Raw genomic sequence first — 17644 nt, 5'->3', positions numbered from 1 at the left:
GGCTTTACGGCGAAAGCACACCATGCGATTATCTGAGGACAGCGCCCCGCATACAATAGCATGAAAAACATTTTCAACCAGGCAGGTGTGCCACGAAAGTCAGAAATAGCGATATAATAAATGACTTACCTTTGAAGAGCTTCTTCTGTTGGCACTCCCAAAGGTCCCAGCTACATCCCAAATGGTCATTTTGTTCGATAAAGTCCTTTTTTAAATCCCCAGAAACTCATTTTATCTGGTGCGCTTCATTCAATCATCCACCGGTTTCCCTCCTTCAAAATGCATAAAAAATGAATCCCAAACGTTACCAATAAACTTCTCCAAACAAGTCAAACAACGTTTATAATCAAACCTCAGGTACCCTAATACGTAAATAAACTATAAAATTGAAGACTGAGAATAGAAATTGTCTTTAGCGGAGATGAACAGCAAAGAACGCGCTCTCATCCACGCGCATGAAAACACTACAGCCAAAATGGGAGCCACTTAAAAAAACTACATTGTTGTAGCTCATTTTTCCAAAACCAAGCCTGAAACTCTAAAGACTGACATCTAGTGGAAGCCCTAGGATCTGCAATCTAGGAGGATTTAGCCTCATAATTAACATGACAGCCATTGGAAACAGTGGTATGCTGAAATGTTTTTTTGATGGTTTGTCCTCAGGGTTTTGCCTGCCATATTAGTTCTGTTATACTCACATACATAATTTTAACAGTTTTAGAAACTTTAGTGTTTTCTATCCAAATCTACCAATTATATGCATATCCTAGCTTCTGGGTAACAGGCAGTTTACTTTGGGCACTCTTTTCATCCGGACCTCTCTAGAGGGTGTGGGACGCTACCGTCCCACCTGGCCAACATCCAGTGATATTGCAGAGCGCCAAATTCAAAATCAGAAATACTCATAAAAATTCATGAAACATACAAGTGTTATACATCGGTTTAAAGATGAACTTCTTGTTAATCCAACCGCTGTGTCAGATTTCAAAAAGGCTTTACGGCGAAAGCAAACCTTGCGAACAGCGCCCAGCAGACAAAGCATTACAAACAGTTAGCAGCCAAGAAGAGGAATAACAAGTCAGAAATAGCGATTTAAAATGGATCAATTACCTTTAATTTTCATATGGTTGCATTCCGAAGACTCCATGTTACACAAATGTTTGTTTTGTTAAAGTCCCTCTTCATATTCAAAACCTCAGTTTTGTTCAGTAATACATTGGAACAAAGCGCGGTCACAACAGACAGACCAAAAATAAAGTACCATAAGAGTTCGTAGTTTGACATGTTTCTAGGTTTATAATCAATCCTCAGGTTGTTTTTTTGTCATAAATAATCGTTCATATTTCAACCGGACAAAAGACCACATGATATTACTAGAAAAGGAGAAACAAGAAAGGCGCGCTCCCGGTCACGCGCTGGACTCATGTCTGTAAATTTTGACTGTCCACTCAATGAAGTGCTGTTTCTCCCTCATTTTTCAGAGTAAAAGCCTGAAACAATGCCTAAAGACCAGCCACATGTTGTGGAAGCCATAGAGATTGTGAACTGCGTCATAAGTCTTTGTATGGTGGAAAGGCTTTCAATGGAAAATAGTCATTTCAAAATAATAGCACTTCCTGGATGGATTTTCCTCATGTTTTCGCCTGCCATATCAGTTCTGTTATACTCACAGATATTATTTTAACAGTTTTGGAAACTGGTGGTTTCTCTACAAATCTACCAATTATATGCATATCCTAGCTTCTGGACCTGAGTAGCAGGCAGTTTACTTTGGGCACGCTTTTCATTCAAATTTCCGAATGCTGCCCCCTACCCTAGTGAGGTTAAGGCAATTTTCTAAGTGAACCAGAGAAAATGAATATGGATGTAAACATTACCCCGGGTGAATTGTTGGAGGCCACCAATCTACAAAATGGGGAACCTCCTTTTAATGATGGATTCCTAATGGAATCTTATAGACACTTTCGTCCCAAATTGATAAACACCTATGATACTTATGCTCACAACGGCTCTAAAGCAAGATGAACTTCCCCATCCAGTATGGAAGGATCCCCATGATTATGGCTCGATATGGATTGATACTGAAAGAAGCTGCTACGCCAAAGAAGAAGTTGATTGCCAAGTTATATAAAGGGTTGATTGAAACTCTACCTGATGGTTCAGAACCCTGTAAGGAAAAAATGGGAAACGGATCTAAAGGAAGAAATTGAGGAGAAATGTTCATACCTGCTCCTACAACCTAAGACAAACTACTGCAATTTAAGATAATTCATAGGACTGAATGCACTCCCGCCAGAATGTATGTTATGCACCCAGAAATGTCACATCTGTTGTTGATTAAAAAAAACACAAAGGAACCCTATTACAGTGCATTCGGAAAATATTCAGACCCCTTTTTCCATATTTTGTTACGTTACAGCCTTATTCTAAAATCGATTCAGTATTTTCCCCCCCCCCCCTCATCAATCTACACACAATGCCCCATAATGACAAAGCAAAAAAAATGTTTATTTATTTAATGTGATTTCTTAAAAAAAAATGGTATTCAGGCCCTTTACTCAGAACTTTGTTGAAGCAGCTTTTGCAGTGATTACAGCCTCAAATCTTCTTGGGTATGACGCTACATTCTTGGCACACCTGTATTTGGGGGGTTTAATCCATTTTTCTCTGCTGATCCTCTCAAGCTCTGTCAGTTTGGATGGGGAGCGTTGCTCTATTTTCAGGTCTCTCCAGAGATGTTAGATCGGGTACAAGTCCGGGCTCTGGCTGGGCCACTCAAGGACATTCAGAGACTTGTCCCGAAGCAACTTTTGCCTTGTCTTGGCTGTGTGCTTAGGGTTGTTGTCCTGTTGGAAGGTGAACCTTCGCCCCAGTCTGACATCCTGAGCACTCTGGAGCAGGTTTTCATCATGGATCTCTCTGTACTTAGCTCTGTTCATCTTTCCCCTCAATCCTGACTAGTCTCCCAGTCCCTGCCGCTGAAAAACATCCCCACAGCATGATGCTGCCACCACCATGCTTCACCGTAGGGATGGTGCCAAGTTTCCTCCAGACGTGACGCTTGGCGTTCAGGTTTCATCAGACCACATAATCTTGTTTCTCATGGACTGAGACCCTAACGTTAGCTGGCTTGATCTCTAGCAGACATTATTCGTTTCCCGGAGCTGTTTGCTTTTAGAGCAAACAGAGCCTAAGTTAGCTAGCTAACATTGAACCTGGTTGGTTAGCTCCCAGCACTGTAGTCATTGTTGGCACTTTGTAAATTGTTATTTAACTAGCGAACAGATAGCTGGCTGGCACGTTAGCTGAAGTTAAGTGGCGTGTGTACAATACCCGTTAAATGAATAAGGCCGGTGTCAGTAACCGTCTCCAAAAAATATAATTTTCTATATTTGATATGAATATGACTTTTCCTTTTAAGACACTCAACTAAATGCATGCTAGGTTTCTCCTGCCACTCTATTTCAGGATCAAACAATGAAGGAATGAAACGGAGTTCTAGGCTAAGTTGATTTTGATTAACCCAAAAACATGGGATTCCTAAGGTAATAATGAGCGAGCGATAGAGAAAATAAAGTAAGATGTAAAAATCGAATGAGAAATTTGAACAAGCCTTACAGATGAGCAAAGCATTATAAGACAAAAATTATGCATGCGAGGGCCGTAAAAGGGCCGTAAAAATAAAATCCCTCACCATTGCGAACCAAACAACCAAAGGCCTAATCTTACTAACGGAAATATCATAAAAGCATTAAGACAAATTAGTTATGAAGAGTATTTTCCAAATTATTCTAATAGTGTTCAATGTCCTTAAGTTGCAGCTTTAAAATGGTAATAATTATGAAAGTCAGAGTCTATGCGATACAAATATTTTAGGCCACAAGAAGGGAAATTGAGCAAACAATACCAAGGTGGAAAAATCAAATGAGTCAGAACAAAACTTGGGCTACTACAGCTGAGCTTATGGAAGAAATGATATGTAGTTGGCCTAGGCCTATTAACATTTTATTTTAGTTATGTACAACCTACCTAAAACGCATATAGTAGCCTAATAAGAGTCATTAAAACTCGGTTTTTAAACCACCACAAATTTCTTGTTAACAAACTATAGTTTTGGCAAGTCGGTTAGGACATCTACTTTTTGCATGACACGTAATTTTTCCACCAATTGTTTAGACAGATTATTTCACTTTGAATTCCGTGTATTACAATTCCAGTGGGTCAGAGGTTTACATATACTAAGTTGACTGTGCCTTTAAACAGCTTGGAAAATTCCAGAAAATTATGTAATGGCTTTAGAAGCTTCTGATACGCTAATTGACATAATTTGAGTCAATTGGAGGTGTACCTGTGGATGTATTTCAAGGCCTACCTTCAAACTCAGTGCCTCTTTGCTTGACATCATGGGAAAATCCAAATAAATTAGCCAAGACTCCAAAAAATTGTAGACCTCTAAGTCTGGTTCATCCTTGGGAGCAATTTCCAAATGCCTGAAGGTACTAGAGGTCAACCGATTTAATCGGAATGGCCAATTAATTTGGGCCGTTTTCATAACAATCGGAAATCGGTCATTTTGGACGCTGATTTTGCCTATGTATTTATTTATATATATATATTTATTTACACCTTTTATTTCATCTTTATTTAACTAGACAAGTCAGTTAACTTGACGCTACCCATCCCTGTCGCGTGATCATTTTCGTCAGCAACCGCTGAATAGCATAGTGCAACAGTCAAATAATATTACTAAAGAATATTCATATTCATGAAATCACAAGTGCAATATTGCAAAACACAGTTTAGCCTTTTGTTAATCCACCTGTCGTCTCAGATTTGGAAATTATGCTTTACAGCGAAAGCAATCCAAGCGTTTGTGCAAGTTTATAGAAAGCATAGCATTATGTACACTTAGCATCAGGAAGCTTGGTCACGAAAATCAGAAAAGCAATCCAATTAACCATTTACCTTTTGATCTTCGGATGTTTTCACTCACGAGACTCCCAGTTACACAACAAATGTTCATTTTGTTCCATAAAGATGATTTTTATACCCAAAATACATACGTTTTGTTTGTCGCGTTTTGTTCAGAAATCCACAGGAAAGAGCGGTCACGACAACGCAGACAGAAATTCCAAATAGTCTTCATAATGTCCACAGAAACATGTCAAACGTTTTTATAATCATTCCTCAGGTAGTTTTTAAAATGTATATTAAAATAATATATCAACCGAGTGTGTAGGTTTTTCAATAACAGCGGGAGGAACAATGGCGGCTTTACTCTGTAGCGCAAAAACTCACATTGAGAGCCCCCACCTATCCACTTACGCAATGTGATCTTTCACACTCATTTTTCAAAATAAAAGCTTGAAACTATGTCTAAAGACTGACACCTTAGGGAAGCCAGAGAAAATGGAATCTGGTTGTTGGAATCTGACATGTTTCTGTGTACATTATGGATATAATTTGGAATTTTTGTCTGCGTTGTCATGACCGCTCTTTCCGGTGGATTCTTGGGGATAACGCAACAAACTAACGGAGGTATTTGGATATAAAATATCTTTATGGAACAAAAGGAACATTTGTTGTCTAACTGGGAGTCTCGTGAGTGAAAACATCTGAAGATCAAAGGTAAACAATTAATTTGATTGCTTTTCTGATTTTCGTGACCAAGTTACCTGATGCTAGGTGTACTTATTGTTTTGCTCTGCTATCGATAAACTTACACAAACACTTGTAATGCTTTTGCTGTAAAGCATAATTTCAAAATCTGAGATGACAGGGTGATTAACAAAAGGCTAAGCTGTGTTTCGCTATATTTCACTTGTGATTTGAATATGAATATGAATATTTTCTATTAATATTATTTGACTGTTACGCTTTGCTATTCAGCGTTGCTGATGACAAATATACCGGATCCGAGATGGGTGGTTCTAAGAGGTTTAACTGCCTTGTTCAGGGGCAGAACGACAGATTTTTACCTTGTCAGCTCAGGGATTCAATCTTGCAACCTTACGGTTAATTAGTCCAACGCTCTAACCACCTGCCTCACGAGGAGCCCGCCTGTTACGCGAATGCAGAAAGAAGGCAAGGTAAGATGCTAGCTAGCATTCAACTTATATCAATCATAATCACTAGTTATAACTACACATGGTTGATAATATGACTTGTTTTTCTAGCGTGTCCTGCTAGATCAATGCGGTGTGCATTCGTGAAAAAGGACTGTCGTTGCTCCAACGTGTACCTAACCATAAACACCAATGCCTTTCTTAAAATCAATACACAGAAGTATATACTTTTAAAACTGCATATTTAGCTAAAAGAAATCCAGGTTAGCAGGCAATATTAACCAGGTGAAATTGTGTCACTTCTCTTGCGTTCATTGCACGCAGCGTGTATATGCAACAGTTTGAGCCGCCTGGCTTATTGCGAATTAATTTGCCAGAATTTTACGTAATTATGACATAACATTGAAGGTTGTGCAATGTAACAGGAATATTTAGACTGATGGATGCCACCCGTTTACATAAAATACGGAACGGTTCCGTATTTCATTGAAAGAATAAACGTTTTGTTTTCGAAATGATCGTTTCCGGATTCGATCATATTAATGACCAAAGGCTCGTATTTCTGTGTGTTATTATGTTATAATTAAGTCTGATTTGATAGAGCAGTCTGACTGAGCAGCAGCAGGCCCGTAATCATTCATTCAAACAGCACTTTCGTGCGTTTTGCCAGCAGCTCTTCGCAAGCACAGCGCTGTTTATGACTTCAAGCCTATCAGCCTAATGGCTGGTGTAACCAATGTGAAAGGTGTGTGCTTATACTGTTTCAAACGTCACTCTCTTTTAGATTTGGAGTAGTTATTCCCCTTGCGCTGTAAGGGCCGTGGCTTTTGTGGAGTGATGGGTAACGATGCTTCGAGTGTGGCTGTTGTCGATGTGTTCCTGGTTCGATTCCAGGTAGGGGTGAGGAGGGGGACGGAAGCTATACTGTTACACTGGCAATACTATAGTGCCTATAAGAACATCCAATAGTCAAAGGTATATGAAATACAAATGGTATAGAGAAATAGTATAAATACTATACTAACTACAACCTAAAACCTCTTACCTTGGAATATTGAAGTCTCATGTTAAAAGGAACCACCAACTTTCATATGTTCTGAGCAAGGAACTTAAACGTTAGCTTTTTCACATGGCACATATTTTTACATGGCACATATTACTTTCTTCTCCAACACTTTGTTTTTGCATTATTTAAACCAAATTGAACATGTTTCATTATTTATTTGAGGCTAAATTGATTTTAATTATGTTTTATATTAAGTTAAAATAAGTGTTAATTCAGTATTGTTGTAATTGTATAAAAAAAAGATACATTTTTTTATTGCTATTATTTTCTTATTTTATTTTTTTAAATCCGCATCGGCGTTTTTGGTCCTCCAATAATCGGTTAAATTGATTTTATTAATATATTATATTATATTCATTCAGTATTGTTGTAATTGTCATTATTACAAAAACATTTTAAAAACAACATCTTAAAAATCGTCCGATTTAAATCGGTATCGTCTTTATTTTGTCCTCCAGTAATCGGTATCGGCGTTGAAAAATCATAATCGGTCGAGGTACCACATTCATCTGTCTCCTAGAGATGAACGTACTTTGGTGCAAATCAATACCAGAACAATAGCAAAGGACCTTGTGAAGATGCTGGAGTTTTTTATATATATTTTTTTACCGGTTTTCTATATCCACAATAAAACAAGTAATAACCTGAATGGCCGCTCAACAAGGAAGAAGCCACTTCTCCAAAACCGCCATAGAAAAGCCAGACTATGGTTTGCGACTGCACATGGGGACAAAGATCGTACTTTTTGGAGAAATGTCCTCTAGTCAGATGAAACAAAAATATAACCTTTTGGCCATAATGACCATTGTTATGTTTGGAGGAAAAAGAGGAAGGCTTGCAAGCCGAAAAACACCATCCCAACCGTGAAGCAAGGGGGTGGCAGCATCATGTTGTGGGGGTGCTTTGCTGCAGGAGGGACTCGTGCACTTCACAAACTAGATGGCATCATAAGGCAGAAAATGATGTGGATATATTGAAGCAACATCTCAAGACATCAGTTAAAGCTTGGTTGCAAATGGGTCTTCCAAATGGGCAATGACCCCAAGCTAACATCCAAAGTTGTGGCAAAATGGCTTAAGGACAACAAAGTCAAGGTATTGGAGTGGCCATCACAAAGCCCAGACCTCAATCCCATAGAAGATTTGTGGGCAGAACTGAAAAAGCATGTGCGAGCAAGGAGGTCTACAGACCTGACTCAGTTACACCAGCTCTGTCGGGTGAATTTTGGCCCATACCTCCTAACTTATTGTGGGAAGCTTGTGGAAGGCTACCCTAAACATTTGACCCAAGTTAAACAATTTAAGGCAATGCCACCAAATACTAATTGAGTGTATGTAAACTTCTGACCCACTGGGAATGTGAATAAAGAAATAAAAGCTGAAATAAATAATTCTCTCTACTATTATTCTGACATTTCACATTCTTAAAATAAAGTGGTGATCCTAACTGACCTATTATGGGGAGTTTTTACTTGGATTAAATGTCAGGAATTGTGAAAAACAGAGTTTAAATGTATTTGGCTAAGGTGTATGTAAACTTCCAACATCAACGGTATATCTCTTTTGTGCCACAGTTCCACCGGAGTGAAATTCGATAACATTTGGCTCCATCAAATATATTTAGTCAATGTCTTGTTTCCTCTCGTCTCTCCCATAGCTTTTTTTTGTGTGTCTTGTGGGGTGCTGTGATCCAGGAAAAAACTGACTGGGATAGTTTCTCAGGAACAATGATCCTCCCCCTTCAGTAATGCTGTTGAACGTTGATTATACAGGAAGAAGATCCGAAATAGAGGTCCTTTATAAAATCTGTGTAATTTATTTGCCTGATTCAATTGAGTTTTTCCCAAATTCCATTTTCTCTTTAGTTTTTCCAGATTTCTGTTTTTCAAAAATTCTAGTTTTCATTCTCAATCACAGGGGCGGCAGGGTAGCCTAGTGGTTAGTGTTGGACTAGCAAGTTCAAACCCCCGACCTGACAAGGTACAAATCTGTCGTTCTGCCCCTGAACAGGCGGTTAACCCACTGTTCCTAGGCCGTCATTTAAAATAAGCTTGCCTAGTTAAATAAAGGTAAAAAACAAATATATATATATATATATATATATATATATATATATATATATATATATATATATATATATATATATATATATATATATATATATATATATATATATATATATATATATATATATAAACACAAACACAGGAAAAACAATGAAATTGGATGTTCTATATAAGTCCAAAACGATGCTTAAGCCACTTTTGACCCAGCACCACACCAGAGTCACCTTATGAAGGTCCTGTTGAGCAGCTGATTTTTGACAATGTGGTGTGTTCGTACAGGGCTGGAGCAAAAGCCTGCACACCCAGTAGCTCTCCTGGACTCTCCTGGCGGATGGTTGGCCACCCTGCAACATTCGTTACAACCAAGTACTTTTTATGTTTTTATAAAATAATTCCCTCATTCAATGACCCAGGGATCATATGGCTAAGATGGGCGAGGTAGGTAACTAAGATGTTTAAGGTTGAAATGTTCAGGGGAGATCTTGACAGCGTTGGAGTGACTTGTCAATTAAGCTAAGAATATTGTTGAACTTGGTCAGAATTAAATTGTCAGTATTGAATAGAGGAGTCCCAGACAATTTTGACCGCTTGAGACACTTTTACAACCAGCACATGCACCATTGGTATCAACTGCGCACCCACAACTGCATGTCAGCAGTTAATATGATGGTTGTGGTTATATTTTCACAACAAATGGCCACTGGATTGATGTAAATAATCATATTATTCTGCCAGGTAGGCATGGGCTACTTTGTAGTTAACATTTTAATTAAGAAGGTTTTTGGGAAAGCCTTTCCATCTCCACCAGAAGGAGGTTATCATTAGCATCATCGCTAACGGCTACACAAAGTGTAGACATACGCGCGCACCGCACCACACACACACAGAGGGGCATTCCTGTGCCGTTTCCGAAGGTTGATGGAAAATACAAATCGTCAATGCATTTTGTTCATGTCATATGACAACTTGGGCAAATGAATGCCTTTTTCTAATAAGTTCAATACATTTCATGTTTAATTCCATTTTAAATGCCATCTGAGTTTTGTGATTCCATCTGCGTTTTACCGCATCACAGATTTTATTGGGCCCTAAGAATATCACCCCATCCGATTGGGCAAGACCCTCCCCAACCCTACGCTCTCTGTCTGGCTGTCTAAGCTGGGACTCTCCTGGGATCTGCTGGATCTTGTCCTTGTGGTGGATGATGCCAATCATACCACACCCTTCTGCTGCGTCACACAGCCTAGCACAACGCAACTGTAGACTACTGCCAGGCCCAGACACATACTTCAGTTTCTACAAAGTGACTGGACCAATGAGCATCACACATTACATAATAGGGGTGCTCTTCAAGTTTTTGCATTGAACAAAACAAGAGCAGGCACATGCCAAATGTTTTGACTTGCTTAATCATTTTCCACTTTTCATTGTTTGATTTGGACATAAACAACACTAACTTGTGCAAGATTTCATTTAGTCTGTTGCGTTCTGATTTTGTTTACTATGGATCAGACTCAAACATCAATAGGAACGTCAGTCTGGGTATGGAATCATTTTCAGCCTCACTCAACTATCAAGTGCATCCAAAATGTTTAAAGGAAAGGTGAGGCATAGCAGAACGCCATCCTGTAGTCAAGTGTTTCCAAACTCCAGTCATCTGGTACCCCCAACGGCGCGCACTTTTTTGTTGTTGTTGTAGCCCCTGCCAAATTAACCTGATACAACTCATTCATCAGGTGGGCTTGTCCAGGGCTACAACATAAATGTGTACTTTTATGGGTACACAAGGACTGAAGTTGGGTAAACACTGCTCTAGTCCACTACAGAGAATTATGTAGACCACCACTTACTGTGTTGTGAGCAAGCCTGGGAGGATGCACTTATTCCACATTAACCAATTAAAGGGCTGTGGTGGGCAGGCGGAGGGCTAGAGGCCCATTATTAAAATGTCTGATTTACAGGGCATTGCCCAGTCTGTAATTTGTGCATGCTTAGTGGAGCATGGCTAGATGAACGATACATGGCGTTTCCCAGCACCCTGCCGTCTCATTATTTGCTCACTGACATTTATGGGACCAGGATGTAGATGGGCAGGGGGGTTGAGGGGTCCTGCCAGTAAGGTCTATTAGCGCCATTAAGGTGCTGCCCAGACCGTAAGGGCTTTGGTGCTGTCCTCTTCCATTATGGTTTGCACAACCACTAGCACAACTATAGCTACTCATAGCTGTCTGGATCAAACTTCAGCTGTTCATCCTTATCTGCCTGATTTGGGGAAAGTTGTTCATCAATTATGTCAATCTTGAGTGTGTTTTTCCTGAATGTGTAGGCCAAATTAAATAGTTGGGTGATCGGTGTTTAAGGAAAGTTTCATCATTAGCCAGGGCTCAACATTAACTCTTGCCTGGGGCAAGTGTTTTTGTTTTGGGGGACGAATAGATTATCGATTTAAGTTGTCCGAATGGAGAAGAAAAACACGCAAAAAAACACGCTTACTACTGAGTTCCAAACTGCCTCTGGAAGTGACGTCGGAACAATAACTTTTAGTCTGGAGCTTCATGAAATGATTTTCCATGGCCGAACAGCCGCACGCATACAAGCCTTAGTTCACCATGCGCAATGCCAAGCGTCGGCTGGAGTGGTGTAAAGCTCGCCGCTATTGTACTCTGGAGCAGTGGAAATGCATTCTCTGGAATCACGCTTCACCATCTGGCAGTCAGAATGATGACGCTTTCTCCTGGCATCAGCCAAACCCAGATAACTGCCCGACTATGTAGTGCAAACTGTAAAGTTTGGTGGATGAGGATTAATGCTCTGGGGCTGTTTTTCATGGTTCGGGCTTGGCCCTTTGTGGCTGAATGGAATCAAGTCTCCACAGCAATGTTCCTACATCTAGTGGAAAGCCATCCCAAAAGAGTGGAGGCTGTTATAGCTGTAAAGGAGGGACCAACTGTATATTAATGCCCATGATTTTGAAATGAGATGTTCAACGAGCAGGTGTCCACATACTTTTAGTAATGTGGTATTTTGAATTGGCTATCTCTCAAGTTAGCCATTTTGCTATTATTAGCATGTACGATGTCCTAAAATAACTTTCCACCGTCACTCGTGTATAAACGCAAATGACCAACACACCGTAGTTGATGAAACCAATGGAGCATACTCCGGTTGTAAAACCATCTCTCAAGTGCTCAAAATCGGCTAGAATACTGGCCATGTAATTCTGACAAAGTAAAAAAATGTTCTTAGAATAGCCTAATTGACAAGTAACTCCGATGCTGTCAAACTGTCCCCTGAACACTGAATATTTTGTCTTGCAAATAAATGAACATCTTTGGTCCATGGTTCATTTAATGAGGTAATTATTTGGTTGGGATTAATGTTGCAGGACAGCCAACCCTCCTCCCAGAGAGTCCAGGAGAGCTGGGTGTGCAGGATTTTGCTCCAGCCCTACTCAAACACACACCATTGTAGAAGAAAAAATCAGCTGCTCAATAGGACCTTGATAAGCTGACTGTTTGAGCAGGGTTGGATAAACAGCCTGCACACCCAGTAACTTTCCAGATGGAGGCTTGACAGGCCACGTGTTTATATTGTAGCCTATCAGTGCAGTATTTTACTTTGTGGAGTGTTAACTGCCTTAGTCAAGGCCACAATGGCAGAATATATAATGCATGGGTTCAGAGACCAGCAGCCTTCCATTGTCAATACCAGGTTATTTTGCAAAGTGATTCCTTGCATCATACAACACAATTTTCAGCTACCTTTTTTTGGCCTATGTTGTAAGACAATTTTGTATTTTTGAGCCTTCAGACAAGTGAAAAATCAGCCTTACTTGGCTAAAAAAGTTGATGTCAAGCCCTGATAGAATTGTCTCTCGCTTTGTTCTATACTTGAATGTCGCCCCATGTGTTATTTTGGCAGTGCTGTTGAACAATGTGACTCAACTAGAGATCGACCGATTATGATTTTTCAATGCCGATACCGATTATTGAGGACCAAAGAAGGCCGATACCGATTTAATCGGGCAAATTTTGAAGATGTGTTTGTAATAATGACAATTACAACAATACTAAATGAACACTTATTTTAACTTAATATAATACATCAATAAAATCAATTTAATTTCAATGTTCAATTTGGTTGAAATAATGCAAAAACAAAGTGTTGGAGAAGAAAATAAAAGTGCAATATGTGCCATGTAAGAAAGCTAAAGTTTAAGTTCCTTGCTCAGAACATGAGAATATATGAAAGCTGGTGGTTCCTTTAAACATGAGTCTTCAATATTCCCAGGTAAGAAGTTTTAGGTTGTAGTTATTATAGGAATTATAGGACTATTTATCTCTATACTATTTGTATTTCATATACCTTTGACTATTGGATGTTCTTATTAGAGGTCGAACGATTATGATTTTTCAACCGATTATTGGAGGACCAAAAACGCCGATGCGGATTTTAAAAAATAAAATAAGAAAATAATAGCAATAAAAAAATGTATCTTTTTTTTATACAATTACAACAATACTGAATTAACACTTATTTTAACTTAATATAAAACATAATTAAAATCAATTTAGCCTCAAATAAATAATGAAACATGTTCAATTTGGTTGAAATAATGCAAAAACAAAGTGTTGGAGAAGAAAGTAATATGTGCCATGTAAAAATGTGTGCCATGTAAAAATGCTAACGTTTAAGTTCCTTGCTCAGAACATGAGAACATATGAAAGCTGGTGGTTCCTTTTAACATGAGTCTTCAATATTCCAAGGTAAGAGGTTTTAGGTTGTAGTTAGTATAGTATTTATACTATTTCTCTATACCATTTGTATTTCATATACCTTTGACTATTGGATGTTCTTATAGGAACTATAGTATTCCCAGTGCACCAATGTGTACCTAACCATAAACATCAATACCTTTCTTAAAATCAGTACACAGAAGTATATATTTTTTTTTAAACCTGCATATTTAGTTAAAATAAATCCAGGTTAGCGGGCAATATTAAACTAGGGAAATTGTGTCACTTCTCTTGCGTTCATTGCACTCAGAGTCAGGGTATATGCAACAGTTTGGGCTGCGGGGCTCCATGCAAACTAATTTGCAAGAATTTTACGTAATTATGACATAACATTGAAGATTGTGCAATGTAACACAAATATTTAGACTTATGGATGCCACCCGTTAGATAAAATACCGAACGGTTCTGTATTTCACTGAAAGAATAAACATCTTGTTTTCGAGATGATAGTTTCCAGATTCGGCCATATTAATGACCTACAGCTCGTGTTATTGTGTTATAATTAAGTCTATGATTTAATAGAGCAGTCCAACTGAGCGGTGGTAGGCAGCAGCAGGCTCGTAAGCATTCATTCAAACAGCACTTTCGTGCGTTTGCCAGCTTCGCTGTGCTTTAAGCATTGAGCTGTTTATGACTTCAAGCCTATCAACTCCCAATATTAGACTGGTGTAACTGTTGTGAAATGGCTAGCTAGTTAGCGGGGTGCGCGCTGATAGCGTTACAATCGGTGACGTCACTCGCTCTGAGAACTTGAAGTACTTGTTCCCCTTGCTCTGCAAGGGCCGCGGCTTTTGTGGAGTGATGGGTAACTATGCTTCGAGGGGGGGTTGTTGTCGATGTGTTCCTGGTTTGAGCCCAGGTAGGGGCAAGGAGATTGACGGAAGCTTTACTGTTACACTGGCAATACTAAAGTGCCTTTAAGAACATCCAATAGTCGAAGGTATATGAAATACAAATGGTATAGAGAGAGCTAGTTCTATAATAACTTCAACCTAAAACTTACCTGGGAATATTGAAAGCTCATGTTAAAAGGAACAACCAGCTTTCATATGTTCTCATGTTCTGAGCAAGGAACTTAAACGTTAGCTTTTTTTAAATGGTACATATTGAACTTTTACTTTCTTCTCGTATTATTTAAACCAAATTGAACATGTTTCATTATTTATTTGAGGCTAAATTGATTTATTTATTTGATTAAGTTGAAATAAGTGTTCATTTATTATTGTTGTAATGGTCATTATTACAAATAAATAAATCGGCCGATTTTAATCTTTTTTTTTGTTTTTTTTGTTTTTGGTCCTCCAATAATCCGTTGAAAAATCATAGTCGGTCGACCTCTAGTATACTTAGGGTCGTTCACCTGGTGGAAGGTTAACCTTCGTCCCAGTCTGAGGTCCTGAGTGCTCTAGGGCAGGTTTTCATCAAGGATCTCGATCTCTCTGTACTTTGCTCCGTTCATCTTTCTCTTTTATCCTGACTATTTTACCAGTCCTTACTGCTGAAAAACATCACCGCGTGATGCGGCCGCCACCATGCTTCACCGTGACCGGGTTCCTCCAGACGTGACACTTGGCATTCAGGCCAGAGAGTTCAATCTTGGTTTCATCAGACCAGACGGTCTTGTTTCTTAGAGTCTGTAGGTGATCAACTAAGACCATATCTCAACATTTTGACTATGGGGTATTGAGTGTAGATGAGGGAAAACATTTAATTTAATCCATTTTAGAACAAGGCTGTAATGTAACAAAATGTGGCTAAAGTCAAGGGATCTGAATACTTTCCGAATGCACTGTATTGGTTATGTTTCTTCATTTGTAGCATTGTGGTGATTTCCATCTATCTCTTTTGCAGAGAAGAGCACAGCAGGGCCGCCGGCGAACGTGTGGCGAGCTGGCATTTGACCCAAAAGCTTTGAAAAGTGGGACACAGTACTTTTAAGACTTTTTCACCTCATGATGTTTTTGACAGGATTTAGTTTATCCTCCCTAGGACCAGGAGTAGAAAGAAAAAAACATATGACCTGATTATGTTTGATCTGGTCCCATTGTAGCCCATATAAAAATAAAAATAAATCTGCAGTTTAATTTATTAATATGTCATACCAGGAGTTTAGGCTGTCCAGGGAACCCCCCCCCCCACTAAGTTGTTCAAACAAAAAATATCTCAGCATTTTGACATGCGTAGTTTGACTGATACATCTAGAAATGTATTTGCATATCTAAAAAATTTAGATAGTAGCCCTATTGACTTTATTTATGAAAAAAAAAAAATACTGTGACTGGAATGGGCTTCCATAGTTAGGCTCAGTGCAGGCGGCAACTTCTGTCACAATTTCAGAATGTAACTGCAATTTCAGGTCAACAGCCTAACTCGATAAAAACAAGTCTCAAATATAAAGAAAATATCTAAGTTTTAGCTGTTTTCAAAAACATTGCTCTACTATTACCATTTATGCTGTAGGCGTTTTGAGTTCAACAAGACGAGCGCTACCTCAGACACTCACCCGAGTCATGATAGTTTAGAAAGTTTACACAACAGTATGGTCTCGAGAATTGATACCTCTTGAGAACCTCTCGAACATATCCCTTTGCGATCGTCAATGAGAAAACGGACTAATGCTCACTTTGCTTGGAGAGGTAACAAATTAAGGATGATGGTCCACTTTTCCTAATCGAACAAACTGCTCGAGATGGACTCCCCACACTTGTGATGTGAATGTTGACATTGTGTGTCTCCTCATTAACAACAACAAATGGCTGCTGCCAACTCTGCCACAGCCTCTTCACTAGACTCCTTCATGGGGATCTCTGTCTGTACCACTGCCCTCTACAGATTTCAGTTGAAGTGGCAATGTCCACTGCAGTCCATGGCTGTTCAGCTAAAGGTCCGTCAGCCAGTTCTGACCCGCTGTCCTCTGGCGAAAGACCTGTCTGTGTGTTCATCCCTCATTAATTTGTCTTGTGTTGTGTACCTCTCATCAGTGACATTGTCTCAACCGATTGTTTACATTTCGTCTGCCTCTATCTGAACGCTGTCATCATTCAGGAGTTATTTATGGCCGTGATGTTGCTTTGTTTTGCAATGGGGCAATAAATATTCCCAGGCCAGCGGCCGGTCGTGCTGCATAATATTGCATGTGGTTTAGGTGCTGTCAGTCGTGTCTCGTAATAGGCTAATTGTAATTACACTGACTGAGGCCTGGTCATGTTTTGTATTAGGTTAGGTAGTGTGACAGGGCACAGTGAAAGGATTTACATGTGGTCCTGTACAGGGATTGGGAGGGTGCAGAGGTAGCTGGTTCAGCTGCCACATGCCTGGACAGATCATACTAACAGCTGCGGGAGCGGCTGGTGCGGGATAGGGTGACCAGGGGGGGGAGTCAGTCTTTCTCAATATGCCCATTGAGCTGAAGCAGGGCTGGATGGGCACCACTGTCTCAGCTGTCTGGGGCTGTCATGGCCAATTCCCAGAGTCCCTGCCCCCAGTCCTCAGCCGTTCTACGCACCAAAGGCATGCACCCATACTGGCACTCTGACAGGCACACGATGTACCTCATGCATGAGATGCCAACTGGTGTGGATCAATCTGAAGATGTTCACAGCTTCACTGAGGAATAGTCAATAGTTGTAAAATGAGACCTGAGGCTTATGAC

At 39.5% G+C, this 17644-nt stretch overlaps 1 protein-coding gene across 1 annotated transcript in view; it reads left to right on the top strand.

Moving 5' to 3' along the window:
* The window catches only part of LOC109897949 (tyrosine-protein kinase ABL2), a 42058-nt gene that overhangs the window by 10638 nt on the left and 13776 nt on the right, over positions 1-17644 (top strand). The window lies entirely within an intron of this gene.

Source organism: Oncorhynchus kisutch, linkage group LG10, assembly GCF_002021735.2.
Source record: "Oncorhynchus kisutch isolate 150728-3 linkage group LG10, Okis_V2, whole genome shotgun sequence".
Taxonomy (NCBI): domain Eukaryota; kingdom Metazoa; phylum Chordata; class Actinopteri; order Salmoniformes; family Salmonidae; genus Oncorhynchus; species Oncorhynchus kisutch.
The sequence above is the reverse complement of the archived record's forward strand: the minus strand, read 5'-3'. Positions and strand labels throughout refer to the sequence as shown.